General features: G+C 39.6%; 1 protein-coding gene across 1 annotated transcript in view; it reads left to right on the top strand.

The window, feature by feature from the left end:
* Nucleotides 1-4,304: 4,304 nt before the first annotated feature.
* Nucleotides 4,305-5,000, top strand: part of stard3 (StAR-related lipid transfer (START) domain containing 3) — a 23,727-nt gene continuing 23,031 nt past the window's right edge. Inside the window, exon 1 of the mRNA XM_053612880.1 lies at nucleotides 4,305-4,463. The gene's annotated coding sequence lies outside the window, so the exon portion shown is untranslated. The remainder of the gene's footprint in view (nucleotides 4,464-5,000) is intronic.

The raw sequence follows: 5,000 nt of genomic DNA, 5'->3' as shown, positions 1-5,000 counted from the left end.
CACACACTATTCTCAACACTGTACAGATTCACACACACACACACACACACACACACTATTCTCAACACTGTACAGATTCACACACACACACACACACACACACACACACACACACTATTCTCTACACTGTACAGATTCACACACACACACACACACACACACACACACACTATTCTCAACACTGTACAGATTCACACACACACACACACACACACACACTATTCTCAACACTGTACAGATTCACACACACACACACACTATTCTCAACACTGTACAGATTCACACACACACACACACACACACACACACACACTATTCTCTACACTGTACAGATTCACACACACACACACACACACACACACACACACACACACTATTCTCTACACTGTACAGATTCACACACACACACACACACACACACACACACACTATTCTCAACACTGTACAGATTCACACACACACACACACACACACACTATTCTCAACACTGTACAGATTCACACACACACACACACACACACTATTCTCAACACTGTACAGATTCACACACACACACACACACACACACACACTATTCTCAACACTGTACAGATTCACACACACACACACACACACACACTATTCTCAACACTGTACAGATTCACACACACACACACACACACACACTATTCTCAACACTGTACAGATTCACACACACACACACACACACACACACACTATTCTCAACCCTGTACAGCTTTACACACACACACACACACACACACACACACTATTCTCAACACTGTACAGATTCACACACACACACACACACACACACACACTATTCTCAACCCTGTACAGCTTTACACACACACACACACAGAGCCAACATCGCATGCCACATGACTGCCTGATACACGTGATGCATTCAGCTGAGTCACTAACGTGTCATTTCTGACCTCTGACCAGGACAAAACAAACAAAACACCACTTCACTCAGGAACTCAGCACGGTCTCCTCAACCCCCGAGTTCAGGGAGTGACGTCAAATCAACATGGCCGCTCACAGCATCAGCAGCAGTGGCAGTTACACTAATATACCATATACTATACAATATACAATATAATATATAATGTATTATATAATATACTATATAATATACAATATACTATATAATATATAATGTATTATATAATATACTATATAATATACAATATACTATATAATATATAATGTATTATATAATATACAATATAATATACAGTATCTCACAAAAGTGAGTACACCCCTCACATTTTTGTAAATATTTGATGATATCTTTTCATGTGACAACACTGAAGAGATGCTCAATAGGGTTTAGGTCTGGAGACATGCTTGGCCAGTCCATCACCTTCACCCTCAGCTTCTTTAGCAAGGCAGTGGTCGTGTTGGAGGTGTGTTTGGGGTCGTTATCATGCTGGAATACTGCATACTGATCATGCTCTGCTTCAGTATGTCACAGTACATGTTCTCATTCATGGTTCCCTCAGTGAACTGTAGCTCCCCAGTGCCGGCAGCACTCATGCAGCCCCAGACCATGACACTCCCACCACCATGCTTGACTGTAGGCAAGAAACACTTGTCTTTGTACTCCTCACCTGGTTGCCCCACACACGCTTGACACCATCTGAACCAAATAAGTTTATCTTGGTCTCATCAGACCACAGGACATGGTTCCAGTAATCCATGTCCTTAGTCTGCATGTCTTCAGCAAACTGTTTGCGGGCTTTCTTGTGCATCATCTTTAGAAGAGGCTTCCTTCTGGGACGACAGCCATGCAGACCAATTTGATGCAGTGTGCGGCGTATGGTCTGAGCACTGACAGGCTGACCCCCCACCCCTTCAACCTCTGCAGCAATGCTGGCAGCACTCATACGTCTATTTCCCAAAGACAAGCTCTGGATATGACGCTGAGCACGTGCACTCAACTTCTTTGGTGGACCATGGCGAGGCCTGTTCTGAGTGGAACCTGTCCTGTTAAACCGCTGTATGGTCTTGGCCACCGCTCTGCAGCTCAGTGTCAGGGTCTCGGCAATCTTCTTATACCCTAGGCCATCTTTATGTAGAGCAACAATTCTTCTTTCAGATCCTCAGAGAGTTCTTTGCCATGAGGTGCCATGTTGAACTTCCAGTGACCAGTATGAGGGAGTGTGAGAGCGATGACACCAAATTTAACACATCTGCTCCCCATTCACACCTGAGACCTTGTAACACTGACAAGTCACATGACACCGGGGAGGGAAAATGGCTAATTGGGCTCAATTTGGACATTTTCACTTAGGGGTGTACTCACTTTTGTTGCCAGTGGTTTAGACATTAATGGCTGTGTGTTGAGTTATTTTGAGGGGACAGCAAATTTACACTGTTACACAAGCTGTACACTCACTACTTTACATTGTAGCAAAATGTCATCTCTTCAGTGCTGTCACATTAAAAGATCAAATATTTACACAAATGTGAGGGGTGTACTGACTTTTGTGAGATACTGTATAATATACAATATACTATATAATATACAATATAATATACAATATATATGTGTGTATATACACGCATCAGCTTTAGATGAATCCGCGTACAGACATGTTCCCCTGTTAAATCTATAACGCTGACTACACTTCAGTGTTCTGAGGGAAATATTCAGCACTCATTACCACTCAGGTGCTAACACTGTTACACACTTACACCTCGGGTCTGCGTTCTTTTCTAATAATTCACCCGAACGGAACTACTTTAGCCGTGCATTTAGTGAAAAATAATTGCACACCTCAGACAGAATGCGTGTCAGCCAATCAGAATCGAGAATTCAACAGCGCTGTGGTAAGTAAAGATAAACTCTGAGGTGTTTTTTCCTGCTTTGTAGCTGAACGCAGGTCGAATATGACGTCATTCTGAACTCTTTCTCTGTAAATCAAATGCAGCAATAAACTGTAGAGTAAAATGTGTTATTTCCCCCTTAAAGCAGGAAACGAGCTGACTGTCCTCTGATCACGTGTGAAACGTGTGTGAGTGTTCCCCTGTAAGACGCTGTTAATGCACGTTATTTCATTCTTTTGGCATTTTATAAATATATATTTATGTGATATAGTTGTTGTATTTGTTTAGGTGCTGATTGTGTAGTCAGTCGTGTTTTGGACACTACACAACACTCCAAAAACAAAAAGCAGACTGGAATTTAATCTCAGAGGAGAGACGTGTGAACTGACGTGAAGTGACGTGAGCTCGAGCCGAAGTTGATGACGTCATGGTGAGAGTGTGGAGGTGTAATAACTCATCACCAGCAGGGGGCGATGTGTTCCAACACTGACCAGATTCAATCACATACTACACCCATAACACACACAGCTCTGATACACACACCTGAGACTCAGTGACTAATGCTTATAATAAAGCGCTGCTGCATTCTGCATTCTGATTGGTCGTCAGGTGTTGATTAATTCTCTATAACAGCAGCTCTGACAATATTAATACACTCTCTCTGTGACAAACTGCAGGGGTTCTGTCTTATGAACTGTAAGAGACAGAAAAAAGAGAGAGAATAAAGAGAGAGAATAAAGAGAGAGAGAGAATAAAGAGAGAGAATAAAGAGAGGGAATAAAGAGAGAGAATAGAGAGAGAATAAAGAGAGGGAATAAAGAGAGGGAATAGAGAGAGAATAAAGAGAGGGAATAAAGAGAGAGAATAAAGAGAGAGAGAGAATAAAGAGAGAGAATAAAGAGAGGGAATAAAGAGAGAGAATAGAGAGAGAATAAAGAGAGGGAATAAAGAGAGAGAATAGAGAGAGAATAAAGAGAGGGAATAAAGAGAGAGAATAAAGAGACGCTGGTGAGGGAACGAGTGTTTATTGCTGCTATAACGTAAGTGAGAACAGGAACTCGCCTGTTTCATGAAGAGTAAATGTAACTATAAAAGGATAAAAAGTAATCATTGCTGTGATGTAAGAGGAATAAAACACTCAGGAGGAAGTGGATCATCTTCAGGATGGTAACAGTGAGTCCGCTTCATCACACCCCCTGCTGTTGGTTCTTTTCCTCTGACAGCAGCACACACAGTGAGTTTTTGTGTAATAGTCCTGAGTCTGGCGGAGTTTATGATGTGAATAAGAGAAGATCAGTTCTGCAGCACAGACACCTACAGTTTCACTTCCACTTCTCACTCTCACTGCTGAGGACTGTATTTATTTCTCTATACTGATGTGTGGTTTCTCTCAGAACTCACACTGAGACTCCACGATACCACGTGTGTGTGTGTGTGTGTGAGTGTGTGTGTGTGTGTGTGTGTGTGATTGACTCAGTTCAGCCTGAGGAAACTCCTGACCTTTCACACTCTTTTCTGATAAACAGCTGTTGTAAGTTCTGAGGTTGATTTCAGGTTTATTTGGATCAGGTTCTGGATTTTTCACAGGAAGTTCATTCTGTATAAGGGATGGATTAAATACGGATTTGGTAAATAAGACATATTTATATATAAATATTATTATGATATAATTCCTGTACAGTTCAGTTTATAGTTTGATTATTTATTAATGTTATGGATCATTTTGTAAATGATGTAAATGATTTTGTAAATTCAGTGTAAAATTGAATACTAATGAACAGAACAGAAATAAATAAATAATAAGACGTTAGTTCACTTCGACTGGACTCCTCAGACTGATGAGAAAGATAAACAAACAAACTAACAAACAAATGGATAAATAAAAAACAATAGTAAATAAATAAATAATTCATTTTTGAATAAATGCTAATAACAATTATAAACAAACAAACAAACAAATAAATCAATAATGTGGCAAGAATTTTTCTACATTTATGGATGAGAAATAAGATTTTATTTCCTAAAACCAAATTAAATATTCCTGTTTTTAAATTTAGTTCCAGATTATTGTTATTATTATTAATAATAATAATAATAATAATAATAATATTAATGTAAAACATTTTTAGAATACATTTTATTTAAGCTCTTCAATTAAAACTATA

The sequence above is a fragment of the Ictalurus furcatus genome, chromosome 24, assembly GCF_023375685.1.
Source record: "Ictalurus furcatus strain D&B chromosome 24, Billie_1.0, whole genome shotgun sequence".
Lineage (NCBI taxonomy): Eukaryota > Metazoa > Chordata > Actinopteri > Siluriformes > Ictaluridae > Ictalurus > Ictalurus furcatus.
The sequence above is the reverse complement of the archived record's forward strand: the minus strand, read 5'-3'. Positions and strand labels throughout refer to the sequence as shown.